This window comes from Anser cygnoides, chromosome 4 (assembly GCF_040182565.1).
Source record: "Anser cygnoides isolate HZ-2024a breed goose chromosome 4, Taihu_goose_T2T_genome, whole genome shotgun sequence".
In the NCBI taxonomy this organism is placed as follows: domain Eukaryota; kingdom Metazoa; phylum Chordata; class Aves; order Anseriformes; family Anatidae; genus Anser; species Anser cygnoides.
In genome coordinates, this window is record NC_089876.1 from 39,233,113 (window position 1) to 39,253,328 (window position 20,216).

The window sequence follows — 20,216 nt, forward strand, 5'->3', positions numbered from 1 at the left end:
TTGAAAAGGAGTTTAATGGTCAGCTAGATATGCAGTATCTGGACACATAATTTGACCTCCTAGAAGAAACATGTCTGCCTATGTATCGATTTATATGCATATCTCATGATGTTAACAGTGCCATAAAAGTTGGTTGATTTGATTAAATGCATTTATCATTCTGTAATAGTGTATGCAGTGTCTCGTGCTTTATCTAATATTAAAGTTTTACTCTTTGAAAGGCAAGCTGGTTATAAAATGCTCTGTCTGCCTCGACATACTGAAAGACACATGGTATGTATACCCAAATCATATATCAGATCTTGCTTTTCTAATTAATAAACATTGTGGCAAAATTTTGCTCTTGGCATATTTTGACTTTTGCTATGTATGTTTTTAACAGTATGTTCCAAATGCTAGTTTGTCATGTTGTATCATCATTCTTTATTTCATAACTTAGCAATCACAACAGATTTTTGTAGGTGTACTGCCTACTGAAACACAGTATCTTGGTCAATACCATTTAAATAAATGCCAAGAAAACATTAGCTCTGTTTAATATAATTTTCAGCATTACATATTATGGAACCAAAGCTTTATTATGCTCCAACGGTGATATACAAAATAATACATATAGCAGGTTGAGGTGCAGTTCAGAATTTCACAGCGTTCTTAACAAGAATAAAGCTAAAGCTTTAGAGAATTAATTGAAACATTGGATGTAGAGCGCTTTGGATTATCTTTCTTGATCATGTGATTGAAAAAATATTTCTTACACATGCTTTCTTAATACAAGATCACAATAATTACAGCCAAGTAAATGCCTCAAAAAATTGTGTTTGTACTGAATAAAATAATATGTTAAATTGCCCTTGCCTGTGCTCAAACTTTCTTTTTGCTTTCCCCAGCTATTTTAATGAGTTGCTTAATAGGAAGAATATTTGCGGAAAAAGCTGTTTTTCTTAAGGGTTTTCTGTAATTGTTTTTGACACTATCAGTCTCAAAGGATAGTAATCACTCAAGAATTATCATTATAAAAAGTTGCTGGGACAGTCATATTGTAGATCAAATGCTGTGTGTCTGGTCCTAATTAAAAACATGATTAAATATCTCTGGACACCACTTTAAATGATTTGATAAAAGTTATTCAAATATGCTAGCTAAAACTGCCACCACACAATTGAAAAAAACAAAATGGTTGAAAGGTGAAAGCCGTGTCCATATATAGGAAATTCAATAGACTAGTTCCTTTATCAGCTTTCTGAATAAACGGAATTCAGTAGCCGTGCAAAGGGATAGTGCGATGGCACCAGATTTTTGCCCAGAACCTGGAGCAAAGCTACAGCTTAGGCCTGCCATGGGTATCCCCTCCTATTGCTCATCCAAATGTGAAGTGGCTGTGGTTTGAGCTGGGGATCAAACCAGGTGGCATCCCAAAGGCCTTTTCAACTTAAATTATTCTCCGATTTTATCGTTACCAGCTCCCACGCCCATAAAGCAAACAACATTAGTGAATTTGCCTCATTCTTTTGAATCTGCCTCTTTTTCCTTGGTTGCTGTCACAAAAACTCAGCTCCAAAATTAATATTCCTACTGGGCTGTTCTGCTGATGGGACTTGCAGAGACAGTTGAGTGTCGTGAGGCTTTGTGAAAACCACTTACTTTAGCCACAGTGATTATCAGCCTTTTGTTTTTAGTGGTTGAACAGCACCTTTGTTAACTTAGTACGAGGTACTTAATTTTTATCCTGTCACTGCACACTGAGGGGCGTAATCATACCCCTTTAACTGAAGGCATTTTATGTAACTGCCCAAGTTAGGATCTCAGTTGTAGCTCATAGTCCTGCAACACCTCATGCCTGTCTGTACTGGAAACAGTGCTCACAGTCCTGGCAGCCTGAAGCTCCCTCATACGCATCAGTCTTGTACAATACAGTACCTTGTGGTGGTAACTGGGCTATCTGTAAATAAGATAAACTTTGCAAACATATCCTTCCCAAAAGACTTTATTAGCTTGGTCAAAAGGGGAAGAAAATGCTTCAGTAGACAAAACTGCCTGTTCGGGCCTAGTTCTGTATGATCCCCGGTTTACAGAGCTGTTCTCAAAGACGTTGTCCACACCAGGAGGGTACTACTCTCAAGTTGTACTGTGCTGACACAATGAACCTGTCAAAGTCATCATCTGTTTAGCTGGTGTGTGTAGAAGTGTGAGCCCCATCATTTCTGGCGTCTGTTCTCAACCTTCTGGAGCAGGGCGAGGTGGACCTGCAGCACAGAGCAGTATCCGTTAAATCCCTTTGCTGCGATTGCCAGAAGCCTGTCTGGCTGCACCTTCAAAGCTCTTTGAACAAAGAGGGATCTGCAGTAGGGTAAGGAAAAGTGACACAAGCTTAACTAGCTGTGTTCAAAACAATAATTGTGTGCAATCTTCTTTGAATTGAAGAGATGAAGAAAGAAGCAGGAGAATCTTCCTTTTTCTTGTATGGAATGAATGAGTAATGGGTTAAAAAAAAAAAAGTGGAAATAAGATCAGAGGGTTTGATTAAGAGGTGATACTGTTACCGTTCTTAGAACATTATTAGTGAAATGGAGAAAATCCCTGTAGGTAAATATACAAAGATGACGATACCTGTAACAAATCTTCCTTTTATATGTTTACGGTAGATCTTGATATTAAATATGATTTTTTAACATGATTGTATGCAGTCTGCTTAACCTCTTAATACTAAAAGGATTAAGAGTTCAAGTGAAAGAAAAAAGTTACTAAATTTCCTGTAACCTCATATCTTGTTAAATTTTGTACACCTTTTCACAGTGGATGCAAAACAAGGTTAGATCTTAATTATCTCCTTGTGTGCACTAGCATCTTATAATTTACACTTTGCCTGGGTGTAAATTACAGTCAGTTTCAGAACATTCTCTCAGGAGTGGATTACATGAAGGAAGCTTGAGAATGAGGCCATAAAGTAGTAAACTCTTAATTCAGAATTTGAGTGCCAGTATGCTGCTTTTGTTGAAAACTGTGTTCATTTTATTTTATTTTATTTTATTTTATTTTATTTTATTTTATTTTATTTTATTTTATTTTATTTTATTTTATTTTATTTTATTTTATTTTATTTTATTTTATTTTTCCCACTGTCAATTGGGGAAAAAAAAAGGAAAATGAGGAGCTTACTTGAACTGCCTGAAGGGGATTGTAAATGAAGAAAGAAGGGGTTATTTGTTGTTTCTTACATTGCGTCTGGTACAGGCAGTTGACTCTGCAGTTACATCCCAGTTGTGCTTTACAATTACTACTGCTGCACTTTATGCATATGGAGGTACCTGAGGTACCACTATCATCACTATTGGAAGCTGTAGTGAAATTGTATGTCATAGGAGGTAATGTGTTAGTATCACTGAATACATCAAGCAGATCACGCAGTCTGAAGAACAAGATGGTGCTTAATTACTTAATTATCACCTTCTTTTTCTTTTGTTCACTCAGACCCTGTTATAGCTCCACATGGCTAAAGGAATGCTGAGGGACAGACTGTACTAAGGAAAGTGTAGATGTTGTCTTATGTTTGTGCTGTAGTTTCTTTTTTTTTTTTCTTTTTTTTTTTTTCCCTCACCTGGCACTGTGAGAAATAATCATCTTTATTACTGGAAGTACTTTGTTCTTTATTTTCATCTCATCTCTTTGAATTTTGATTTGAACAGCTTTATTCTTAAAAAGGGGACTTGGACAACCAACAGGTGTTGATAAAAGTGTGCGGAGAATTTAGTAATGTGTTCAGTGGTATGTCTCGGTCCTGGATAAATTTGTTGCTCTTGCCATCTCTTTGCAGTAGAAGAAACTCATGATTGCACAAAAAGGATTTCAGTATCATAGAGTTAAGCAACATGCTTGTGAATAATGTTAATAAGACAAAAGAGGAAACTATTTTAGACTGCTGAGGAACTAGTAGCTACTAAATAGGTTAGCAGCTAACATGCAAGTGTGAAAAACGAAGTATAGCATGTTTAGAGAAAGCAAATTTTAGAACCATAGAATTTTGTACATTAAAAAAAAAAAAAAGTTTATGAAGTTAGAAAGTTGGTATATGAAGAATTCCTTATCTCATTGAGAGGAAATGAATGCAGGTTAGCCACGTGGCGGTTTTGAAAAGGGAAGACACTGAAGGCACAGTAATGGTCTGTTCTGGTGTTAAAAAGGAGAGCAAGATACTAAACATGTATTTACCAGGGCCCTTCAGTGACCTGAAAATTGAAACAGAATTGGACAAGAACGTCAAAGGGGATATTTCTAGAAACAGATGTAAAATAACATTAGCATATATGGACAAGTTAAGGAATAAGGATTCTAGAAATACTCTGACATTACATTTGAAAATAGGGAAAAATAAAGGAAAGCATGGCTCTGCCACCTAAGTGAAGAAGGAAATAATGTGTGAAATAAATGAGCCTGAGCCATTGTTTAATGCCTTTGCTTTCTAGCTTTTTTAATTATTGGTGAGCATGCTTTCAAAGCAATTGCTATTAACTATTAGGACAATGAAAATAAGAACAGGAAAACAGTATGTCAAGAGTAAAACTTGTTTGTTTATTACAGTAAATAAACTACACATCTAAATAAGGACAATGTGATGAAACATACAGGTAGCTATGGAGTTAGCTGAAAAAATTTGAATTCTTAGTACTTCAAAATGATCACAACATCCATAGAGCTTTAGATGAATGACAGTAATACAGCACATTTACACAAGCAGAGGAAGGAAGATTAAAGCTTTGAACAAGTCAGACTAATGTTGATAACAAGGAATACTTATAAATAACTTACTAAACCATTTAAGTGTCTAAAGGGGAGAAGAAACAGCCCGAAAACATTATGTCAAAACATTCTAATTTCTTTCTCCACAGAATGTTGTCTCTAATGGGCTTATTAGGGAGAAAAAAAAAAGTTAAGCATTATTGTAAATACGGTATAGCATTCTTATAAGCAAAAAGGGGAAATAGTGTCTGTGTTGAGTCTGTGTTGAAGTTAAATGCACAGTGGTAGAAACCTGTATTCCTAGAGTAGCTCCTACAGCATAAACTGGCCAACATATTAAGTAGAGCACAAGGTGGTTTTTTTTTGTTGTTGTTGTTGTTGTTTTTTAAACGTTCATTACTGATTTGATTACAGAACTGAGAAAATATTCTAGAAGAAAACCAAGCCCTAGTACTTCTGTGATTCTTGTTAGTTAAGGCAAAATTTGAGACGTATAAATGAAAATTGTGTTTACTCTTGGAGATCTTGCCAATATGAAATATCACTTCCCTACATATGTTGGGAATTCCATCCTAGTATAAGAATGCATAGATTTTTTGTCGTGATTTTGGCAAAAAGGGAATGTCTCTTCCTTCTAGTTTCTTTTACTGTAATGTAGGGCAGTAGAGAAATCTGGTTTATTAAATTTCATTTGGTTTTCTCAGATGGGGGGAACACTCCAAAATGCAAGGAACGATAGGATTACCTGTCAGTTAAAGTGAGAAACTTGTTCTGACTTTTTTTTTTTTCTCCACATTTTATCCTAGTTTGCAGTTGTTTATATCTGATCCATATTTAAATTTCAGTAGGCAGAAAATCTGAGTTGTCTGCTGGAGTCCTGAGATTAGCAGTGAATCCACTTTTGCTTTCACTGTACAATTATCTTAGAATACACGGGAAAGCTTATGTCACACCTCAGTAGCCCAGCAGGTATTTGAAATGATCTTTATGTTATAAGCTCTTGTAGCCTTGGCATGCTGTTGATGTAAGAAGTATCCTCTCTCTCCTAAATTACTGATCTGGAGCTTTAAAATACAGAGGTTTGCAGAAGCTACCATTTAATATTAGTAAGTCTAGGATCACAGTCAACATGAGAAATTGCATCAAGCAACAGAGAACACTTTTTTTCATCAGCCGTAATTGAAAGCCTATTTTGCCTTGATCCCTGTACTTCCACTGCAGTAACTTCAGCTCTTCCTTTATTCCCTTTGAAGTTTATTGTTCTGGAATGCTTCCAGCTGTGTATCTATCTCTTTTCAGCCAGGAGTCCCAGCTTGTCCTTGTGTCCCTTAATTAAAAGAACACATCTGTTGTTCCCTGGTTAACAAGTGTATGTATTCATGTTGGTCAGTCACCAGCTCTGTCAGAACACAGATAAGTACGGACATCACACTTGCCTTTTCACATTAAAACCATTTAATGTGGGTATGTTCCCTACTTCAGTTTTTCAGACTGCTACCATTTTTTCCACAGAGTGTGTAGAAACTTCATCTGTTCGATACCTCTATCATTCTCTCAAACTAGGCTAAAATTGGCCAATAAATCATGACTTACTAAGGAAAATAAGCACAGAGTGCAATTCCAAAAAAGTTTGAGGAAACTGGTGTTAAAACTATAACAAGCACCAAACCTGTCTCTCTCTTTTAAAAGAGTGAAGTAGCATTACTTCATTTTTCAGGTTGGACACTTTGCAAGTCCGTGGCTAAAAGTCTGTCAAAGCTGAGACCTGAAGCCATGTGGAAATGTGTGACTGATGAATAGATTGTACCTAAATTTTTAGTGGATAAATACCTGTGGTTTTTGGTAGTAGATTGTGCCTGAGAAGCTGGCAGGGGTCTTTCACTCAGTGTAAGCACTGTTCAGCAACAACTAAAACATCAGCATGTTATCAACATTGTTTTCATCCTAAATCCAAAACACAGCACCATACCAGCTTGATGATGTTTGTTGGTTCCTTCCAACTGAACTACTCTATTCTACTGTGAAGGAGCCAAAACTAGAACAAGCTTGTTGGCCTAAATATCTCATGCATGTGCCATAAGCATAAGCTATTTAGTTATTTAATATTTCTCTGGCAACCCTTCCAAATACTCATGAAATTTTAATATTTTTTGGTGAGTTATGTGTTTGAAAAATATTATTACTGACATGTTGTGGATTAAATTTATATAACCACTGGAAAATAGTAATAAAATACTATAAAATGTTATGCCATTCATCTGCTGAAATATTCCATACCTTGGTTAACTTTTCTTATTTTTCCATGGGAATGATATCTGTTTGTTACCACTTGCACCTCCATGTTTCCTTCTTCTGTCAAAATTAGCACTTGTAAATCTCAAGTTTTCCTGAATTGTAGGGATTTATACCTTACTTACAAGAGTGCCTTGCTTAGTGTCCAACTAGACTTAAAAACACCCTTGTCAGGAAATCTGGAGAATATTTTTTCAGTGATTGTGGTGTTGTCATCTGTTTACAGTAATTTACACTTAAATGACCTACTGATGTGTTTCAGGGGAATGTGGAATACTTTTAGTTGTGATGGACTTCATCTAAAACAATAGCTTCTCCCTATGTGCCAGAAATTGTATGTCATAAAGAAATCTGTATTGGGGGATGCAGCAGATCTGTGAGATACTTAGGAGCACCCTAAACATTTTCAGGTTAGATCATCTTGATCTCGAGTATCTAATTTGCAATTTGTTAAAACAGACAATGACACTGGATATGTTTCACATGTCTGCTAAATGCATTTCACTGCACTACCTGGATTTCTGTATTATTTCCCCCTTTCTCATTCAGAGCTAAGTAAAGTCTTTTGACTGCTTCAAAGATACAGATTGCTATCTTTGTAATGGTATTGAAATGTTTTGAAAAAGAAAAATCTACCCTTATTTATTGCCCACATAAACTGCATACTTTATCATACTTAAGTGTGAGCTTTTACATTATATATTCTACAGCTTCTGCCACTGATAAGCTCAGTACAGACACAAATATTGCTTTGAAGGGAGTGTCTCTCACCTTTTTAACTGTTACTTGTGTCCCAGGGGAAGATGGCAACTGTATGGAAGGAGTAGCACAGAGGGGAAAAGTCCTCCAATTCTGATCTGAATGTGCCTCGTGTGTGTATTACAAAATAGAAGAGTGCAGACTATAAAATAGAAATGTTACGTTATGCTTCCACAACCCATTGTGTGGCTCTTTTGTCATTGCATCCAGTTCACTAAAGCTAACACATATTCACTGGCTTTTTTTATTTATTAACTCATGTGGAAGCCAGAGAGATTGTTCTTCCTGCCCCTCCACTCTTACTAGTATCTTACTGGTATGAGAATTGAAGACTAGGTAGACTTGAAGGCTACCTGCTAAATGTTGGCTGTGCTTTGAAGAGGAAATATTACAGGTGACAAGTGAAGGGTTATTCTGATACAGGCAAAATAGCTCAATGTCCTCTTCAATGCACTGCATAATCCATTTTTAATGCTACCTCTGCCAAGTCTTAGAAAGAAATACTTTCTTACAGTCAATCTTTAGTGAACTGGTCGTTAGAGATGTTACTGAGCAAACCCTTTTAGGTTATCTCTGAAAACTTCATGAACTCCCGGACTGCTAACTTCAAATCTTGAATTAAACAAGGGATCCAAATCTCTCAAACAGACTTATAAATTTATAATTTGGAAATGTAAATCTTACCTACAGCTAATATAGATTTGATCTATGAGTAGCGTAGGTTAGGAAATACAGTTTTAGGAATGGAAAAAAAATATGTTTAAAAAAAAAAGTCACAAAGGTGTTTTTTCTTAGCTCTTATTTTATGTCAGGTTTTGGTAACATAACCTTAGAGCTTTAATATAATCCTTTACTAAAGAAGCAAAACTTGTGCCAATTTGCTGATTTAAATATCTGATATAAGCTCTCCTTTGCTTTGTAGTAGTAATTTGTGATGAAGAAAAGGTTACTTTTTGCTAGTGGAAATGTCTTAAGTTGCTGAGCAATACGTTAAGGTTGATTAATAGCAGTATTCATATTATGGTTGATCAAGAAAAAGACAGTTTTCAGAAGAGGTCTTGAATGTCAAGGTAATATTTGTAAGGCAGCATACAGAAATGGAAATTCTAAGTCTTTTCAAGCCATTTTTTTGTTTTGTGTTTCTTCTAGATTTAAGGGAACTAGTTGTTTTTGTGCTTATGATGTTTGAATAGTATGATAGCTCTCATAAAATGAAATACAAGGATTACTTAGGATGACTCTGTTCTCTGGTAACTGGATTTTGGCCTCAAAATATTAAACATACCCAGGCTACCATCTTTTAAAAGGTTATAGAATTAGGCATTACAACCATTTCATCTTTAATATTCTAGTAATATTTTGATATTTTTATGGAAAGTAGATATACACATTAGATGCTACAAGTTTTGATTGTATTGAGTGATTTGTATGTTTTGTTTAAATACTAAATTGTATGAAAACAGTATGATTTATAAGAGCTTGCAGATATTGAACTTATTTGAAGAGGCAAACAAAACACTTTTCTGACACCTAAGTAGCCAGTCTGTTCAAAGATTCTCTTAGAGATGAAAGAAGGTAAGAATGGGTTTTACAAAGATCAAATAGAGACGTTTTGTCAGAACTACATCTTACAGCCCTCCTTTTCTATATCACTCAAAAGTTTAAGTCCTTTCAGGAGGTTATATATGTATATAAATGCACTACTACTCATTCACAATCATGAATCAGGGACACTCTGGTGTTGCTGTGTGGTGTTTCTGGTGACTGGCACTGTTTTCTCTTCCCAAACTAGCCCTTGCAGCCAGATGAAGGTCTGCACTATAAATATATCCTATTGCCCTTTGGATATACTCAGTGTATAAAGTAACTTTTTTTTTTTTTTTAACATAACATAAAATTTACATAAAATTTATACAGGTGCAGATAACAGACAATGAAAAATTTACAATATATTTAGCTCCATTTCCCACCCCCCACTTTCTATGCATACAGTTGGCAAGTTGACAGATGTTTTACAGATGTTTTGTGGGCTGGCAATCTGATTCTTCTGTAAGCCTGTGACATCAGATTGCACTCATGGCAAGCAATTGCAGTTTGGGAGATACTTTTCAATATAAATCCTGCATATCTTTCATTTGTGGGGATTCTCTTCCTCTCTTCTCTTTTAAGAATGCCTTAGTCTTTAATATTGATAGAAATCAGTTTGAACTGTTCTTTGTGCTTTAGGAATAGAAGCTGTTGGGCATTGGTAGATGCAGTTGTCACCTATCCAAGTAGGTTAACAATTAGGCAACCCAGAAATGTATTGTGAAGGCAATGTGACACAAAACATTCTTTCTAAATGGCCTGAATAATGTTCAGTATGAGAGTAATACCTTTCTGTGTATTTCTGACCTTTGTCAGAATATAAAGATGGACATTGCCAGTCATTCTTAATAAAGCTCTATCAAGTGTTAAGACAAACACTCCATTACTGGCTGTCTTTGGAGACGTGATGCTTGGTAGCCAGTCATTTTGGTGTGATGCCAGGGCTGAGGTTCTGGCTGATCTCCTGAGTGATAAGATGTTATGTTTACTGTAATCATTTAATTTGAAAGCCGCTTTCTAATATCAGTTCCTTAAGTGATGAAAAGAATGCTAATGCTAACACATCTGTTTTTAAAAGTTGAAACCTTTGCTGTACTTTCATCAGTTAAAACTCAGATGTGTTGAAGGAGCACACTTACAACTATTTTCCATGTGAATATAACCAATAATATGTTATTGTTGTAATGGCAATGTTCTTGTGTAGATGCTGGAGTATGATATTAAGAAGTGTAGAGCATTCAGGCAATAATAGTTTTTAAAATTGGAAAATAATTGAGTAAGTCCCTAAAATGTTGGACATACTTTGTTTATTGATGCTTAACCCTCTAAGTGTAAAAAAATCTTGTTAAAAGAAGTGAAAAGTAATTATGCTTTTTTTTCTTTGTTTATACACAAAGAGTTTGTCTTGGGAGAAAAACTGAAACCACATGATGAGTAGAAAATAGTAAGCTCTCTTCAGTTTCTTAACACTCAAAACTACTAACTTATTGCATATTTTGGTTACCCATGCTACAGAAAATAGGAGCATCAGGCCATTTTTTTTTTCCCTCTAAGTTGTGTTTTATTTTTTTGTAAGTCAGATAAAAAGTTAAAGATTTGCTAAGTAAGCAGTGAATCCTATCTGAGAAAAGTGTGACTTTCTAGGATGCAACTCCCGTTAAAACCTTCCACTGGAGGGAGACAGATATCTGGGAGAAAGTGGTAACTACTATTGTGTTGGTCTACCGTTTCTCTTCTATTTTTCAAATGAAGCTAAAACTACAATTAACTAAAAGGAGGTCTTAGCAAAACAAATACAAACAACTGTTTTTAACTGTGTAATTCATTAAGAATCAAATACTTCCAGTATAAGCATAAATAAACAAATCATTTGGTGTAATAGAATCATTAATAATAATTCAAGGCCGCCTTTCCACGTTGCTTTTCCTGGGAATACACCTTTTCTTCCATTCTATTTATTTGCAAGTCTGTTAGTTTTAGTTTTATCATTCATGTAACAGCAACATCTGCTTCTATGTGGACCTATGAGGCAAATATGTGGCCTTATGTCTTTCTGTAAAGAAAGATAAGTATCTTTTCTTCAGGTCTGGATAGGTCTTCCTTTGTATTTGGCAATGAATGTCAGTACTTACAGAAGTTGATGTGTTTTTTTTGTTGTTGTTGTTGTTTTTTTAATAATAAATCCTGTAATGGAGTTAAATTTGTGTAGCTATATATTGAAAATATATGTAAGGCATGTTAGGAATCCAATATGTAATTGTTCCGTAGATGAGACTTCTGTAATTCAGGTTTGCAACAGTGGAGCAGTTGACCATCTATTCTGCTGAAAAATGAATTTCCATGCTGTAATGTTCAACTGAGTAGGGACTGATACAAGTTAATGCTAGGATGAAGACTTGAACTTTTCCAGAGAAAAATAAAGATATTTTAATTTTTAATAGTCTGTAATTAGAACTCTGAAATCATTAATTTATGTGGTACATGTCTGCCAACACTAAGAAAACCATCAGTATTCAAACCATCAGTATGATTTGCTGTATTTCTTATATATTTCTTTCTTTTATTTCTTTATTTTTATTTTTATTTATTCTTATATATATATTATATATTATATATATTATATATATATTATATTATATATATAATATTCTTATATTATATTTATTTATTTATATTCTTTATTTTTATTTTTTTATTTCTATATATTTCTTTCTTTTATTTCTTTCTTATATTTCTTATATATATTATATATTTCTATATATGTCGTTGGTGGCTTAGAAACCTTCTTTGACTTCTTTCTGAAGGCTTTGAAGTTTAATTATTTGCTTAAGGTAACTGTAAATGTTTAAAACTGTGTACTAGCAAATTAGTAAGCAATGGTATAAGGTGTTTTTTTTTCATTATGAACATGTTGAACTCTTCTCTGCTATATTATCAAAATAGCATGGAAGCATACTCTTCTCTATTATGTCTCAGCAGATATAAGATTCAAGTCCTCAAAACTATTTTCTTGATTTTTGTTTTCCAGATGTCACATGAAGAAGTAAGATGTTCTTTGGTTTTAGGTTGTTATTAGCAAAGGTTGTCGTAATACTTGCATTTAAAAAATTAAATAAATAAAAAAATAAAACCCAGCAGCAGGAACTCACAGCAAAGATGAGCAGTTAGAGAGGAGGAGAGGTTGGGCAGTTTCCACCCTGTCCTGCAGTCGTGAGTGCCCAGAAACTACTGCGTTTTACCTGCTCCTGTATCACCATGAGGTGTCTGCCCTTACTTCCTCTGGGGTCCTTTGGCACTCTCTAGCTACTGGTAAGTTAGGGTTTCTGAGAGGAACAGGGCTTTGGGTGAGAAATGACAGCCTTGGTCAAATAGAATAATGTATAAATTAATGCATATGATCTAGTATGTGGGTGAAACACCAAACAGATAGATTGTACTCAAAATCCAGCACAGTCTAAAAATTTGCACTCAGTATATTCTTCCCATAGCTATAGTTGTTTTGGAGTGCTATCTAGTGATCTGCAGTGTGCTTGCTTATTATTTTAAAATTTGCTTCCATTTGCATTATATTTTTGTAAAGTCCTGTTTCTAGATGCCCCAATTTCAGTGTGAAATTTGTGTAAACATTAAGACAGTTAAGTTTAAAGTCTCCTTAGATCACAAGGTAATATATAGAACAGTTCTACAAAATAAATGGCAAATTTAATTGGATAGTAATAACTGACAAGATACGACTCAGATATAACTATATGAAGCTCCTGCTTTGTGAACTTAAGATATGTCTATATCAACAACAAAAAAGTGCCAACCTGTACTACTACTTTGACTCTAGTATGGTACACGTATTTTGGAATTGCATAAGAAGTCTAATAATAAGATAAATAGATAAATTCACACTTAAAGGACTGAAGTATTCCTTGTAGACTAAAAAATTGTTTCAATTTCTCCCCATTTCAAACAGTGTAATTAACAGTTCTCTTGCTATTTTGAGATCTGCCTTTTCTAAATAACTGAGCCAAATAATTCTTCTGAACTGTAAACATACATCTATGGTCTTCCAGCTTCCAAGCCAGCCTCACCTTCTGTTTCCCCACACTCCCTAATAGCTGTCCTATAAATAAATAAGTAGTGTGAGTCGAATTTAAACCAATTTGCCTGCTGCCATCTCCTAACTAGTCTAGTACCAGGAGATGGTCAACTTGACCATCTGCATCGGATGAAAAAGCACAATGAACAAAGCTAAATGTCATTTATTTCCTTTGATGAAATGACAGCCCCAAATGTCTTGCTCTGTCCCTGAAAAGCTTCACGTAAACATTGAACAAGAAAGGCAACAGAGTGGAATGATGGAAAAACCTGCTCATCAGAGTCCTCTGGGCAGATGAGCAATTGTCCAACATCACCCTCTGAGACCTCCTGGAGAGGAGAGACCAGAATCACTACACTGATTTTTGGCCATCCTTGCCAGTGTCTGCAGATGAGTCAACAAAACTTAATGGCTCATGTTAACAAAGGTTGCTGACAAATCTACAGTAATCAGCGTGGAAACTCGACCTCTGTATTTTGCCAAGAGGAGATCATAGACCAATTAAGCCAGTGTAGTCTTTGTATCTTACCTAGGCTGAAAGCCAGATTGAAAAGGGTCATGGAAGTCAAAGATGCCAGATGGCATAACAGCTGTTTAACATAAACTTCTCAGTCACCTTCACTAGAGCAGTTTAGACAGGGGATGACAATTGAAAAAATCACCAGTACAGAACTGGCATCTGAAATGCAGGTGTAGCTGATTTTTAGAAGAATGCTGGCATTTAGCTTCTCCATGTACTGGTGAAAAAAAGTAAAGTTGATAACGCTTTTGACTATTCAATTTTATGTCTGAAGAATAGTTTAATCCTGCCTCATTTTACTCTACTTATCAGGAATGCGATTTAAATGTCCAGAATTCTTGGAACTGATCCATATATTTCTTAGCACTAGAAATGCTTTTTTTTTTTTTTTTTTTTTTTTTCTGTTGACACTCTAATCGTGAATCAGAAATCTGCGGTTTCCTTGAGACCTGGATAACTTTGTCAATCTGAAGAATACCTGCTGAATATTGTTTTAATTTTAGCAGTTCAGCTGAATAAAACAAATCCACATCTTCATCTTCTTTTAAGGTAGAAAACAAACTGCTCAGTCATACCAATCATGTTACTATTTTGCTGAATTAATTTATCTATAAAATTATATTTGAGAAATCTTCTTTTGTAATGTTTATTCATCACCAATTTTCAAAACACAGAAATGCACACAGTTGTTCAAATTCCTTATTCTATGGCTGTGGAAAGTGAACTTCTTAAAAAATAGGTTCTGATATCAGACTATTTTTCAGATAAATAATGAAGAATTTGATGAAATTGAAATGTCTAGGTTCCAGGCTGTTTCAGCCCACTGCAGTCTGAGGTGTTCTGGTCTGGAAATGTCTATGTATAGTTGGTAAATAAAGCTAGATTGCTGCACATGCTCCAAAAATTTACAGCTCTAGCTGATAGATGTTTAAGGTCATGTAAGAAATAGGCACCTAAACTGTAATTCCTAAGGTTTAAACCTCTTTAAATCTGCTGAAAGAGCTAATCTATTAGGCCTTGTGATCCTCCAGCTAAAACTAACACTGACAAATAGCATTGAGTTCAACCCAAAACATAGCAAGGAAAGAGGTTTTCCCAGCTCTTGTAAAATAGTCTATTGATTAGAAAACCCATCCAAGCAGCAGAAAGCTGGGCTACAGAATTTCCTCAGTATGAGGGAGAATGGACCGACCACATCCATTTCCAATGAAGGTGTCCAAACTGCACAGCCTACAACACTGCAAATTGAATCCTCTTCCCTGTTTCCTGTTGTTACAGGCTGCTGAATAGAGAGAAATAGAGCTTGGGGTTTGAGCAGTGAGAGTGAACTAGGGGAAGCCTGGTTTTGTAAATGTTGGCTCATTGAACACAGTAAACCCGGTGGTCCCATTGCAGCTTCGGGGATTACCTGTGAATTTTACCATTAAACAGCTAACTGAAATGCACCAGAAGCACTCGTAGTGGGGACCTGAAGCCAGTAGGTGGCTCTTTCAGAACCTGAGGTCAGACTGGTGGCCTGCTGAAGTGTGCTAACTGAACAATAAGGGACGAATAACTTACTAAGTAATAAAGGCCACTGAAGTTCTTTGTATTAAGTTGTTTCCTACAGTTACTTTACTGTAGGTAGGGGATATCTTTTGAAAAACATGAGATATAATCTAAAATTTTCCAGTGAACAACTAGCATAGAAAAATAAGAGAGACTGTCAGATGGTCTATACTTCCCTAGCTATGTGAGGACATGAGTAATACATAAATACAGTTTTACGTTAAGAAAACTCTGCTTAGTAAGCCAAACTTTTAATGGGCATTCTACTTGTTTCTAGGCATGGATGAGCAGAAGTCACTATAAAAAAAAAAAAAATCCTAGACAAGAAGGGGAAAAAGTCTGAAAGACGTTTGCTTTCCTGCCTGGACTGGTAAAGAAATGGACGGAGAAGTACTGACTCTCACTGGTAAGTGGATTTTTGTTTTGTTTTGTTTTGTTTCTTTGAAATTCCTTCTAGACTTTACATTACTGCAACAATTTGAAGAACTGCAGGTATGTTCTTCCTGTTCTCCACTTATCAATGCCATCTTTACAATAATAAAAGTGAAAAGAGTGATTCACCTCGATGATGTAGAAAGCTTTAATACTCTCCTTTTCCTTTACTTTCCTGTGGAGCTAATAAGTATCAGAAAGGGGCAAGAGATGACAGCTTTTGCACACGTGCATTTATGTTTTCAGCATTGCCTGTGTGTTCAAAAGAAAAATCGCTGTGGGACTCTTTTTTCATGTGATGATCTTTTGTTGCATCAATTGAGAAAGGAAGTAATCACTTGGGAATAGCTACTTTATACAGGTTCAAAAGACTCCCGAAAGAGAAGAAAGTAATGCTTCTCTATATAATACAGCAAATGCCAGAAAAGGTGGGTCATTCTCACTGCAAGCCAGAGGATGCATAAGGCCAAATTTAACCCTTGTTTAAATCCAGAGAAGTGACTCAAGTTATCAGAGGAAACTAGACAATCATCGGAGGAAAAAAAATATATTAAGAGATGTCTTTTGAATATGTGTCCGTTTCATGTTAGTATTCACAAAGGTTGTCAAAGGCTATTGACTTGTCAAATGCTGCTTACTAGCCTTTGTCCTCAACCAAATGCTTATCAGGTCCATTTCCTTTCTGTTCTGTAGAAAGTAATTGTTTTCTTATAGGTTGGAGGATATTTCTAGTCCCAGCCTAGAGAATCTGGGCTGCTTGTGGAAAGGCTTAGTGCAGTATGGACCTGTAACTTGACAGAGGTCTCTAGACCTTACTCTTCTGGGAAGAATAGATAATCTTACAAACCTGATTTTACTGTATGTGTATTTTTTCTTCCCTAGCCTGCTAGCTTCTGGCTTTATCTAAGGTCTATATAAAGGCTGCCCTGAAATCAAAAGAAGAATTAAACAAGAAATAAATGGTCTGCATGCATAGGTCAGAAGGGAAATCCAGGGACTGGTAAGGGAGGACAGCACAGATATGTATTTATGGAGATGCTATGTCCCAAGTCGTATGCAAAAGTGTGAGGTCCTGTGGCTTTTGTTACAGCCCCAGGTCTTATGATAGGATTTTCAGAGCATGTAGGAGTTACTTAATTCATATTTGGTTGGAAGCAGTCTGATTTTTATCACTGATTTCAAAGTAAACAGAGGTTGCCTAACACAAAGTGTTTTTGAAAGCTTAATCACTTTTGTATAAACTTTTGGATGTGATTTTATGGTAGAATTCAGAAGTATAACAAGGTAGTACGTGAATACAATATTGAATAAAGCATAGTTTTAAACACAATGCATTTAAAACAGAACATACGCTTGTATATATCTGTGTTCAAAGATTTCTTCTGCTATGAAGTGTTTGAATAAAAATGATTCAAACCACAAGTAAAATTGTTCAGTAATTACTTCCAATATTTTCCCGTCTTGTATGTGATCTCAGAAAATGTTACACTTCACGAAGTCTTACTCCAGAAGGTTCGCTACCTACTCTCTTTGTGTTAGCAGAAACAATGATGAGAACATATTTAGAGGTATTCAACAGTCTGCCTTCAGACCTGCTGTGTATCCACGTGGTTGTGTGGTTGTAGGTTCTGATAGCACCTTTCCACTTCGTTTCAACTTTGGCAACAAAATGGTCTCCTAAATGCTACCAGCCTTGTGCTGGTCAAAGGATTCTAGTGAAGGATTACTTGCGTTGCGTTTTTCTCCTACTTTTTCTTGAAGAAAAGTACTTTTCTAGTTGTTTTAATCAGTCTTCTATGAGCTTTTTTGTTTTCCTGCAAAAGAGAGCACTGTATTTAGAATGCCTTTCATAAACAGAACAATTGCTGTTTTATTAAAAAAAAAAAAAAAAGTATTCAAAGTGTTCATAATGCCGGAACTTCTTGTTAAGTGTATTTTCCTAGGTGATAGTTTTGTGGCATTCAGCTGTAGTGTACAAGCTTATGAAGAATTTTGCCCCTACTCAAATATGTAGTTCTGAATCTTTTCTCAGGTAATTAGTTTTAAATTAGTGTATCACTTTAAATGTCTAGTTTATTATCTCTGCCTGCTATATTTTCTTTCATGTGCAGCATTAGTGTTCATAACTCTGAAACTGCTGGATAAGTATTAATTGTAGTGGATCAAATTCTTGTCTGTTAGAATTTTTAGAAGGCTATCCAAATTTATGCTTGATTATTTAAATAATACTTACACTTGTTACCATTTATTTGTTTATCTTTTTGAAGAGATAAATGTGTTCAGGGAAAAGTGTTGAGCAAGGAAAGTCTCCTCAAGCAGAAGGTTTTTAAGTATTGAACTTAAATATTAAATTCAAGATTCTGTTGTGTCTTTTTATTTGTTCTGTTCTGTTGTAAGATTTTGTCTGCTGGTTTTATCAATGTCTGAATGTAGAGATAAAAATGTATATTGTCTCCTTCCCTCATTGTGTACTAATTACCAGCTTGAAATAAATTTGGTAAGTTAGGTTGATAAAATCTTCAGCAATTATTTTGATTTTTACTATTACTGCTATACATTTTTTTCTCAGCTACAAAAATGTTAACATATTCCCCAGGGTTTCCAGAAAAAAATGTTAGCTCTGTACTTCTGTGTGTATATTCTGGTAAAGGGTATCCAACAGTAATTTTGACTGTTTGCAATTTTCAACCCAGCTGGTTGTGAAGCATCCACAGTGAGTGGAATGAAGCCAGCACCACAGTTTACAGCAAGAACATTCCAAACTCCTTGAGTTTCTTAATCACTGGCTTTTACTCTGAGGTATGCAATACTGTGTTCACTATGCAAGTGCACTATAAATTTGTCCCAAAAAGCAGTGTAATGAGTATTGGTTTTACTTAGTTGTTTTGGCAATTCAGTCTTTACATGCTGTCTTCGTTCTTCAAAACAGAGCATTTTTGTACTTTGTGCATGATTTTGGAAAGTTATGTTCCTGTTTTGGACAAACTTACTGTATTTGACATCTTATCACTTGTGACTTATCTGTCATTATCTGTATCTGACTGGTGTCAACTGTGCCCTAATGATCAGGCAGTAAAATGGCAGATTGCTAATCATTTCTTGTTTGTACCACATTTCCTCCTACCTCGGTGATTATAAGGTTTATTTTCCTAGCTCAGTTGCCATCATTTAAAGAACTAAATTATTTCTCAGTATCATAATGTTCTTTGGGCTAATCGCATGGGGTTTTCTTCTCCTTTTTACATGTGGAAAAATAAATGACAGTTAAGCAATCTACTTTAAGACCATAAACTGTATTGTTGCTTCTTACTAAATAAAATAATGGAAAGTTTCTGTTACATTATAGTATGTATGAAACTCATTCGGATTATTACTCTGCACACGCACATATAGGCCAGTTACTATACACTTAGAGACATTCATTTTATAGTAAGTTGCTCCATGATCATAGTCACTGGAGATTGCTCTGTGCTTCTCTGGGACTGAGGTTGTTTACAATGAGCAATGGGAAAGCGCTAATCCTCCCTCAGAGGTCTCCATCTGCAGAAGCAGATGACTGTTCATTTCAGAAATTTGTCCTGATACAGGGCAGAGAGCACGTCTGCTTAATCACCCAAATGGCCCATTTTTATAAATGGATGCTTTCTTTTATAACTATCATGCACATATACGAATACAGACACAAACTCCACTGTAGTTTCTGTGATTGATTTCATTATTTTAATGGGTGGTAATCCACATTATGGAATAACATGGATCTTTTAGGGTAAAGCTTTTACAAACCACTTTATTAGAATATGCTACTTACAAAAGTAAGTTGTAAGTGTACTGTTGTTTTCTCTTACGTTTGTGTGTGTTTATAGATAGATAGATAGACGCATTTGTGCCTGAACGGACAGACATCTAGCAATCTTTTTATTGTAAAACATATGTAAAGGAAGAATTCTATATAGCATGTATTCTATCCGACCCAAACAGAGAACAGAAAAGTGGAGTCCTTTGTTTGAAAGACTGCTGCCAGAAGTTCTGTCCTAGTACCCTACACACTTTCAATACTTCAGTGCCCAAAAGCAACCTTTTTTACTTGAAGGAACACTGGAATAATTTTATGCAGATATAATTAAGCTATGTAGTTTTCTTGCAGCCAGTACAGTGTTGTTTTTGTTTGTTTGTTTTTGTTTGTTTGTTTGTTTCCCCCCCAATGGGTAGTCATTGGAAAAACTTAATAAAAAGTATCGGTATGCATTTCTGAAAGAA

General features: G+C 35.2%; 1 long non-coding RNA gene across 1 annotated transcript in view; it reads left to right on the forward strand.

Annotated features, from left to right (window-relative positions):
- Positions 1-20,216, forward strand: part of LOC106040983 (uncharacterized) — a 272,553-nt gene that overhangs the window by 110,341 nt on the left and 141,996 nt on the right. The window contains exon 19 of the long non-coding RNA XR_010831119.1: positions 15,805-15,933. This is a non-coding gene — a long non-coding RNA (uncharacterized lncRNA). The remainder of the gene's footprint in view (positions 1-15,804; positions 15,934-20,216) is intronic.